The following is a 9,775-nucleotide window of genomic DNA, read 5'->3' as shown; positions in this document are numbered from 1 at the left end:
TGGAGTGACTTTAAAAGAGCCAGGGGTCAAACCGAAACCAGCTGTCAGCCTTCAGTCAATCCCAAATTAATAATACAACGTGAGACGGGCCTCTAAAGGTTTTTTAATGTGTTTATATCTTAACTTGATAAACAGAGTCAAGAGAGAGAAGATGGAAGAGGCAGGAAGCTTAGCAGGGTTACTTTTCCGTAAAAAACAACTTGTGAAAACATCTGCACAGCCCGCAACTTCCCAGCTGTTCTCTTTAACAGAGCACTTAACTTGTTTATATTTTGCCTAACACTGGAATCGTGGCAGATTATTTTTGTTGCGGGGTCTTTGCAACATTTTGTAGGTGGTCTCGTAAAAGAAAGCAGATATTTAACCCCACCACCACCTCCTTCTCCTTTGCCCTGGTTGTTTACACAGTGGAGCTTGGTACCAGTTCCCTCCGACAGCGTGTGCGTGGGGGGCCTGGGGGCTCAACTATCACTCTGCTTTTGCACCAGAGTCACTCCGTTGGCTCTGCCGTGAGGGCTGGGGGCCGACAACAGTGAAAATGTGAGATGAGATGATTCGGGCATTCGTTTCAGCCTGGGATGTCCAAAAGATGGCTTGAAATCGTTATTTGCTGCCTTTGACTTGTTCACGCCAGCAGCAATGGGCACTGTCTCAAACCTGAATGACTTGTCCCTCTGAAGCCTGTGGGATGTCCTGTGTAAAAAAAATGGACCCACAGGAGAAGGATCTGGCGATCAGAGTCCATAAGGACAGTGAACAGCAGTGGGTTTCCTATTTGCATGGGCTGGAGAACCACATATAGGAATTTTTTACTGCGTACAGGTACAGCTTTCAGTTGGGAGCGTTTTCTTCTCTTTCATCCTGGCTATTTTGCCATGTTCGCAGGAGATGCATGAAGCACCTGTGATATTGCCAGGTCCAAAGCTTCTTGGGGTCTGTCAGGTTTTACTGCCCGCCCCAAAAATTCCCACCCCACAGTCCCGTTTCATAGGGCACAGCCACAGCCCCACAGGCTCTCAGATGGGGCTGTGTCTCCTGCTCCTGCCCAGACTTCACTACGTGAACGAGTTTGGGCTAATTCATGATTGGATCAGTTTTTGGATGGCAGGTCCTTGAAGGAAAACAGAGCAGCTGGAGGAAATGGTGTGGCTGCTTTTTATGCTCAGCTTGTAGCTCTGACTGGAGCTGATGCTCTTTGCATCCTGCCCTCAAGGGCTATTTCTAGAGCAGGAATACATTTATGAAAAGCTGTTACAGCATAGCCCAGAGCGATGGGCAAAGCAAGGCTGCATGTGTCTCCTGGGGAAGGCTTGCACAGCTGTAGCTGGGAGCTAGGTACATTGCCCCCAGAAAGGTCAAACAGGATTTACCATAGGTGTCTTATTGACATTAGTGCCTTAGAAATTATTTTTGAGCATGTCTATGTGATTGACAGAGAGAGTTAGCTCACATAGGCTGAGGACTTGGGAAGTCTTATATTACTTTAATCCATTTCTTTTCTGTTTATTTTTTTGTCAATTTAAAACAAATTAATCCTTACTGCACTGGGTGGATTTAAATGAAAGATGCTGTAGAAATACTCTACGTTTTCCAGTAACGATATTTTCAAGCTGTGCTGACAATATTCCATCCCCCTGACAAAACACAGACAGTTATAGAGTCATTTCTCCAGAGTCCTCTGTAGTTAAGTGCCTGAATGCTGGAGTGCAGCTGACAATAGTATATATGGCTGGGATACAGCTTAGCATATTGGCTAACGTACTCTTCGTTAGTGCTTTAAATTCACAGTATACACTGAAGATTGTGCAGCTAGCTTTTTACACTGCTCTGCACAACGTTAGCTAAGGCTACTTGCTACCTTTCTGGGTTGGTTTTCAGACCAGTTTTCTTTGATCTGTTGGTTGCTGTTTTGTTCTTCCTTATTCCCTTTTATAGCCACTCCGTTTGGTTTTCCCATGTGTGGGAAAAACATTGACTTTCAGTGCAAGAAGCCGCTCGGTGGGGAATGGTGCCTAACGCACCATATGGTGCAGGCGAAACATCTGTGAATCTCTGACGCTGCAGTTCTGCTTCACGGGCCCAGGATGCATTTCACATGCGTGCTAAGGAGAAATGAGTATGACACGAGTAGTATTTTTCAGGAACCTTGACGTATGAGAAACAGAGTGATTTTGCTAGAGGAGACAGTAAAAAAAACCAGAATGCCATATTGCGCTAAAACCATTTTCCTAATGGAACTGTACTGCCTCTATTACTCTCCTTTTCCCGTTAAACTGCAGTATCTATTTTCTATTGCCATCATGTAGTGCTGAAAATAAATCTCATGGCAACCAGCGATGGCTCATCTTACAACTTGTAGAAAGGTTAATTAAATGGTGCGTGGGGCTGGCACTGGCTCACTGCAGCCTGAACGCGGGGATGACAGATTGCCGGGGGTGCGCGAGCCGCTTCCTCCTTCACCCTCACACAATCCACACGTCAGAGAGCTGCACCGGGGGACGGGTCCTGAGGATATGTCCGCTTGGCAACAATTCCCCTTCTACAAGTAAAATTATTCACATGCACAGAGACTTTCTGGAAAAGAGAGTTCAGATGTGCCTGTGTGTTTCAGGCACCCGACATAATATTTTTTGTGGGTTTTTTTTGACTTTTCAGGAGGTTCATCGGCCTGCTTACAAGCGACCTTTTTCTGGACATGTCATGGGCACCTTTTCCTTGCAATGGCCCTGGTGGTCTGCAGTGATAGTGATGCGGATAGGCACTCAAGCAGAGACTGCTACACACTTTTAGCACGGTCTTTCCTCTTGATTTTGCCCATGTAGCAGGGCACAGCTCCGTGTTGAGTGTCACTGGTAACACTGAGCACCCGGACACTGCCAAGGAATGACAAAGCTAAGGATGACCTAGCATTTAAAGCACTTTACAGGGACTGCTGATACTCAAGTTAAGCTGCTGGCTCTGCCCCAGCGGGTGTGTGTCGGTCTGTGTGCAGACTTGGTGTGCCAGACCTTGTGCAAGTCGCTGAAGCGCAGGTCCTGCTGAGTGACTGACACCAGTGATCGATGGGGACCACAGAGTTTGTGAAATGCTTGTGATGCTTCCTTACCTCCCAGGGCCATTCGGATCCGGCAGAGGAAAGATGGTACAGTGCTTTGGCACAGGGGTGACTGGGTTTCTGGAAGGACCCTTATGCTGGGAGTAAACACCACAGGGCTGTGTAGGAAAGGTCATCTTTTTCTGCTTGCATACTGCATGGAGGGCTGCTGTCTGCATGGGCTTGGCCAAAAAAGGTAGGTACATGTCTGCCTAGCGAGCACTATCACAGCAGAAACATCATTCCTGGGACAGAAGCTTTTAGGCACGGTGATGCTGGCTGCTCTCGAAGAGCAACTAGCTGTGCAGCTCCTCTTTCAGGTCACAACCCCACTGGGAAATGACCACCAGGGTAAATCCCTAAAACTTTCATACAGGATCCAGGACTTCTCAGGCTGGTTAGATATTGAGGACTCTTGCTCAATTTTGCATCCAGGCACAAGTCAGGAGCGCCAACACTAGTAAAGCATCCGGGGCCAGAGTCGTTCCCTTGAAGTGTACAGGGACACGCTTTCCTCCTCCCAGCAACAGTGAAAAGAAGGCGCTTCTGGAAGGACTGTACAGTGATTGTTTGCTTTCCTCAAAAATCAAGATGCTACAGACAAGGAACCCCATTTTTGTACCTTCCCTGTGGCTGTGTTGTGAAGGGGCTGATGACCAACAGCTGAAACTGTGCTGGAGACACGCAGTACATAACAGTGCAGAGTCAGAAAGAAAATCCAGGCATTTCTTAGCCAAAATGTACAACCATAACCATTAACTGTGAAGATAGCAAATACACCAGCAGAAAAAGTCATTGCTGCTACTTAGGACTGCAGCCCAGTGCTTAGAGTCCCTTGCTGAGCCTCCTGCATTTGTGGCTCCCTCACCCCTTCTTTATCACTCTGCTTAGCCCTGTTAAACAGGGAATGAATGTGGGAGTGTCTTGGATCATTAAGGAGATTTAGGAGTAAAACCCTAGTCAAGGCTGTGAGAAAAACTCTGCTAAGTGGCACCAGCCAAAGGCCCCATTCCCACACATACTTATGCACGTGAGCAGCTGCACCCACAGCAATAATCACCCTGGAGCCCCTGCAGGATCAAGGACAGATTCCTGCATCAGCATCAGCAGGAATGAGCATCTCAGTATGAGACTTGTTGCATGGTTTTTTTTTTTCCAGTCTACCTACCCACAGTGAGCTGAAATGCTGTCCTGGGGTCTTTGATCAGGATACACTTCAGTGAGATTTGAATGTTGCATGGGCCTTGACCTGCTGAGAGAGGAATTTTACCCTTCTATAAATATGTTGTGCCCTGGCAGGTCCTGCTCTCTGGGGCTGGCTGGAGCTTGGGAAAAACTATCCAGCCACAGCATTTCTAATGTGGGTGCGTGGGGTTTGCTCATGCCTGGCTTGCTGGTGCATGTGGGCCACCCTGCTATAAGCTCTCTGATAATTTCCAGAGAGGCAGCAGATCAAAAAACACCTCATGTGCTCCCTGAGCTCCCAGCCAGGGCTGTTGCCTCTACTGGTCCAGCCTCAACTGGCAAATGCCTTTCTGAAGGGACAGACAGAAATGCTGCCGTGAGCAAGGATGGTTGTAGGGCTCACGGACACCTGCTGTTTATGACCAGGGAGAGACCACAGACTGGTTTTTCAGAGTTCATTGCATAAGGATTATCGGGCCCCATGGACCCCAGCTGCACTAAACCCCATGATGTTCATGTGGGGGCCACCAAGTCGCTGCTGTCCCAGGCACTGCTCCAGCACGTGCAGCATGAGCCACTGCACACCCGACATCAGCTTTCTTCTCCCCTGTAGAAGAGGCTGAGCCTTGTGTCAGGAACGCTGTCAGTCCAGGGGTGTAGACATGCCAGTGTACAGTTCGTATTTTCTGGACTGGAGATGTACAGTGTGTTTACCTTGACTTAATGAAGAGCACATTTAGAGAAGGTTTCCGTCACGGAAGACTGGGGAGACTGATAAAACCAAGGTCTGGTTCCTCCTGGACTGTAACACAAATGTTTCCTTTGGCTTTCTCTTTTATTGGCTCCATTCGTGGTGGTCTCCAAGGAGCCCATCAGAGGCCTCTGTGTTCGTTGTATTCAGAGCAAGCATGGTTTCGACAGACAATTGCCTGCAGCTTGCAAAAGCAGATTTGCCAAACCACACATAATAAATCAAAACACAATTTCCAAGTGCTAGAATGGGCAAAAGCTACATTTTATTACAATGCACTCTTTCCAGGAGAATTTCTTGGCCTTGCTTTTTCAGTAACATATAATGAGAGAGAGGAAAAGAGGTGGGTAGTACAGAAATGAGACGGCACAGGTAGGTGGCTTATTGACTTTATCTGGTTATTCTCAAAAGCAATCATTTTACAACTGTCAGAGTTACAGTCTTTGGGAGCTGCCTCATATTTGCATGTCCTAGGAGATCCCACAAGCAGCCAAGCAAGTTCAGTTATGATTATTCATCACCCTTCAGGAATAGACTTCCTTCAGAAACAACTGCCTTCTTTCTAGATGCAAACAATCCACAAAAAAAAGCCGGAGATAATGCTGTACGTAGTATTTGTAAGGTTATAATGATGATGTTTTTCTACCTCCTAGATACTCATAGGTCTCCTCTTTTTGTATAATAGCAAAACTTCTTGTAGTCTGCAAACTGGTCAATATTTCAGCCCCCTCTTAATATTTTTAACATCAGATTGCATGGTATCAATGCCTGAATGTACTTACTGAAAAGATCTGAGAGCAAAGAAACCATAGATGTGATTAAAAAAAGCCCAAACATAAAAGCTGGACCTACTGAATTAAGGCTCTAGCACAAACCTCTATTTCTAACTTTCGGGTATGTTTTTCAGCTGGCATCTGAAACTACCCTGAGTTGCTCTCTCTGTTTCCATCGGAGATTGCAACAAGACACTACGTGGCAACTTTTGCCTGTCACTGCCTGTAACTGTCTGTAGGGTTAGTATTTTCAACAGGTGATGCAAAGCTATACCATCCTGCAGCATTAATTCTTAAAAACCAGCTTGTATGGGACCTTTCTGACAGCCTACAGCCTGACTTTTTGTTTGCATCTTTTGTTATCTCTTTCCAGGGAGCAGGCCTTTAGAAATCCATGTGACACCTCCACAAAGCACAGCTCTGGCATCTGGTTTGTAGAGGAATGCCTGTGAACCAGAAGGTACCCTGAACTAATGCTTAAAGTGGGCCTATCCGGTTACTATCTTTCATTAAATAAATGTTAATAGGCTAAAATTGTCTCCCCTCTCCCCCACCATTAGGGGCAAGGTTTGTAATGTGGACCCACGCCTTTGTTTCATGGAGGATCCTCATTTAAACCCATGCCACCTCTGCCTATCATGGGCATCTCTTTGGCTTGGATCTTGGGAACCATCATCATCTGCATTTTGCAGCTTGCCTTTCCCAGTCCCAAACCCTGCTGCAATATCACCCTTCTTTCGGCTGGGAGGCCCACACACACATATCAAAGTTAAGTACACGTGTGGGGGAGGAATATTCCTCCCTAATTTTCCAAAGTGGTTCTCATGGATTCTCACACTCTTGGTGGGAACGAAGCATACAGCTAACTCCCTTTACCTTTAGAGTTTTAACTCATCCTTTAGCTAAAGCTTATTTAATTATTGTGAAATCCGTGCAAATTACATATCAAATACCTTATCATGCCCGTTAACGTTCTGCACTAAGACGTTTAGTATTCCTGCAGATGACAAATGTCCTGCCGGGGCTATGCTAATGCACTTAGCATCTGCAAATGGGTCCATAAAAAAGGGCAGGTTCCCATTCACTGATGTGGGAGACAGAAGGATGCTCTAGGGTCACTGTGCCTGCATCCTCCCCCACAGCACACCTTCAGGCATTTTCCTCCCCAGGGCTCTGGTGTGACTAATTGCGAATGGCAGAGGAGATGGGGCTTTTGCTATGCCTTCTCCGAAATACCTTCTGTAAGCAGAGGGAGTACTGAAGCATTTCCCTCCAGAAGTGGCCTCCTCGTTTCACAATTTGCAGCCAAGTCGGGAAAAGCATGATGCAGTGACAAGCATCAAAGATAACCTGGGTTGTGGTCTCCACCTCAGGCAAGAGTTAGTGTGCAAGAGAAAGGGAGGAGGCAGCGGAGCCTCTGGCAGCAGCCCAGAGCCACTGGGAGCTGAGTGAGCCTGGGAGGCGGTGGGCTCACCTCTCCCCCAGCCTTTCCCTCTTCCTCCCCAGCCGAGGGGCTGAAAGGGGGTTTCCAGATATGATCCCTTTGAACAGCCCTGCTGGGAAATCTGTCCCTCCCAGCAGATTTCAAGGCTTATTGTGTTTTCTTTCCCTTTCTCTATCTCTTGTTGCCTTTTCCCCGTCACCAGAGTATCTAACATCTTCCATTTAAAGTAATTAACAATAATGAGGTCCCTGGTGAACTTCATAGACTGATGGCAATTTCTTCCCTTTCCAAGTGAAACTCTGCCTGGGACCTCCCTGTAGGGATGGTGAGACCTGGCGATGTTACCCCGCCACAGCCTGACCATGGGCCTTTCAGTCCCCTCCTGCTGTTCTTGAAACCATTGACCAGGGGAGAAGTTAATCTATATGCCTTTAATACCTTTTTTTTAATTGCTAGCTGGGTAGAAGAGAGGTGACCCAGCAGAGGGAAGGCAGGGGACCACCACTGTTCTGTGTTCGGCTTGCAGCCGCTGGCTGACGCCTGTGGGACCAGCTCTGCCATCCCCTGCCTGCGGGTGCTCTGGGCACATGCAGAGGAGCTGGACATATGGCACGGGGGATGCGAGCCAGGAAACACTCCCTCTGCCCAACAAGTGATGTCTTTCTTTGCTGTTATTTTCAAAAATTCCACAATTTCTGGAGTCATCAAAGGACATGAGGAACACCCAGTTGTGGCAGAAAAGCCTGAAACCATGCATTTATGAGGCTCAGCCTCTCCGTTTTCCCACTTCACCCTCTAAAAAGGGAGACAAGGCAGGGGGCTGGGGAGAAGCCCCGCGTCTGGGTCTTACGGGGCTCCCAGGTCCCATCCACTAGCTATGCAGGCACCTAACAGGGCATGCCCTCACCAGCATGGGACGCCCGTGCCCTGGGCATGCAGGGTTTCTAGCCATGCATTGCTCCCCTGCGGTCCTGTTGCTACCCAAGGGCAACAAGCAGGTCAGAAGGGGAGGGGGAGGAGAACTGGGGGTCTCGGCTGGGCACTCCTTATCCAGATTTCTCTCTGGGGTGCTGGAGGAGCCGTTTCCCTCTGCCTCCCCCAGCCCCATGCTCTGCTGGCTCTGGGTCTAACCCAGCACCTTCTGGAGCTGTGGTATGGCTGCCCTCCATGGTCCACATACCTCAAAGTGCCAGGGCGGCCCCCAGGACCCTCAGCCCCCCTGGCAGGCCTGCTCTCCACAGCTATTTGCTAGCAACTCTCAGGACGACCATTTCAGCCCCCTGCAAAATCCAGGGTGGGGATCTTTAGGTTTTCAGTAAGAAACCACTTACTTTCAGGATGGGCTTATACACTTCCTTGAGCCATAAGAACATGCAGATGTTACAGGGCCAGACAGCCCCACCACTTACCGGGGTGAGAGGAAATTACCCTCTTCTCTCACTTATTTATTACAGGAGGTGGGAGCCTGTGTTTCCGCTCCCTCCTTGCGTTCACACACAGGATTCGCAGGCAGCAGAAGCAGGAGCAAAACCGGGCATTTTCCGAGCTGAAAGCAGGTGCAAACCTTCACCCTCAAATATTAAACCAGCAGCTCCCACTCTTATTGCTGCTTTTTGCAGCACTCTTACAGCTGGAGCGTGTCTGGAGGTGGAGACAAAACTTACCCCACAGGGTTATTCTGTAGCCCTTCACCTGTGCCTCCTGAAGCATTTAATAATGGAAAGAGACCATAGTTGCTGCCTCTGTGGACAGGGGGAAGCAGGTACAGAGAGGCAGGCAGCTGCCCACGGTGAAGGCAGGAACAGGATTCTCTTGCCCTGGCTCTCAGACCAGTGCAAACTCCCTTTCCCTTCCCGCTCACCCCCGCCAAAACATCAGACTGGGACATCATCTGTTACCTTCCCATATTGCTTTCCTTGCTCCAGAGGCTTGCAGAGCGCCATGGGCAGGGCTGGAGGTGGTATAAGCCAGCTCGTAAATATAAATGGTAGCAAAGCAGCCATCCTGGAGTATGGCATCATTCGCAGAGTGTCATCAAAGGGAGTGATGGTCACTTCACCTTGGATTCAGGACTTCAGCCTTTCCTTTTGTTCCAGACAGGAACAAGAAGCAAAAAAACCCATCCAACCAAAAAACCCCACAGCTCTCCATTAAACACACCAAAAAAGATTTTAGTTTGACTGAAGCATTTTGTATCAATTTTGCCTTTTTAGTTAGCAGCATGTGACAGTAGAGATAATAACCCTTAAAAGGCTGTTCCTGAGAAATCAAAACATTTAACTCCGTGACAATATTGAAACCTTCCACTTCCCTGCTTTCAATCTTCATCATTGCTCCCATTTTTCACAAAACACAGAGTGGTTTTTGTTCAAAAGGGAGCTGCGTTCCCAGCGGCTCAGCCACAGTTGTTGCGGCTGGTTCTGACTGCATACTCATAAAATCAAGAGGAAGATTTAAAGGCTCATGTGATGTGATGTTCTGGATAGCTGATCTGGGTTAAAAATCTGTCCCATCCCAACTCCTCCTGT

Source organism: Phalacrocorax carbo, chromosome 3 (assembly GCF_963921805.1).
Source record: "Phalacrocorax carbo chromosome 3, bPhaCar2.1, whole genome shotgun sequence".
Classification (NCBI taxonomy): Eukaryota; Metazoa; Chordata; class Aves; order Suliformes; family Phalacrocoracidae; genus Phalacrocorax; species Phalacrocorax carbo.
The sequence above is the reverse complement of the archived record's forward strand: the minus strand, read 5'-3'. Positions refer to the sequence as shown.